The sequence below is a fragment of the Nicotiana attenuata genome, chromosome 1 (genome assembly GCF_001879085.1).
Source record: "Nicotiana attenuata strain UT chromosome 1, NIATTr2, whole genome shotgun sequence".
In the NCBI taxonomy this organism is placed as follows: domain Eukaryota; kingdom Viridiplantae; phylum Streptophyta; class Magnoliopsida; order Solanales; family Solanaceae; genus Nicotiana; species Nicotiana attenuata.
Window position 1 is genome coordinate 3,274,755 of NC_031989.1, and position 1,070 is coordinate 3,275,824.

Sequence of the window (1,070 nt, forward strand, 5' to 3'; positions counted from 1 at the left end):
TATATATATTACCTTAAAAAAGTAAAAATACATAGTTGAAATAAATAGTCATTGTATCAAAAGAAGAAATAAAAAGAGTGTACAATTGCAAAAAATATCTTCAATATTTTTGGATCATAACAAATAATTTAGTTGCTTTCTTAACACATATTAGTAGATTTCTTAACACAAAAAGAGTGTACATATTAGTAGATTTCTTAACACATATATAGGGTTAGAACATGGCCAGTGGAACCCCATTGCAATTGAATGAGAAAAAAAAACAAATTGAGATATAAAGATCTCGCTTTATCAAATTCCAATTCAATTCAATTAGCAGTGGCAAAATCAGGTGTATCGCTGAAGTGTGGTGATTGTGGAACTCTCTTCAAATCCGTAGAAGAAGCACAAGAACACGCCGAAGTTACTTCCCATGCCAACTTCAGTGAGTCCACTGAAGCCGTCCTTAATCTCGTCTGCACCGCTTGTGGCAAGCCTTGCCGCTCCAAAACGGTAATTTGTTTGCCCTTTTATTCCTCTTTATTCATTATTTTAAGCTATGAACAGGGATTTAATGATTTATTTAGCTAATTGATGGATCCTATCTAGTTTGAGATTGAGGAATAATTGTTGTATTTGTGAAGTATGACTAGAGGCCTGTTTAACCAAAAAAATAGAATTTTGACTAAAGCTATAATTTAGAAGAACACGGGTTACTGATAATCGCAAGAATGTATAAAAGAAAATAAGTTGGATAGCCAGAATATAATGGAATAAAACAAGTAAACCAAAGTATATTCAGATGATCTTTTTCGTGTCCCTACAATAGTTTAGCCCCCTCCTATTTATAGCTATTTTTGAGATATATGTCTTGCCTTTGTCATAACAAGGCCATTATGGACAATTAATGATATTGAATGCTACGTTACTTAATCATTATATTCAAGACAGATTCTCTAACGTTTTCAGCATTTAAGGCCCTACCAAATACTGTATTTGGACTCTCATATGCTATCAAATTCATTCCCTTGATTCTTCTTGATTTTTGGATTTAAATGTCTTGAATAGGTACGGGCACCGAATCCTTTGAA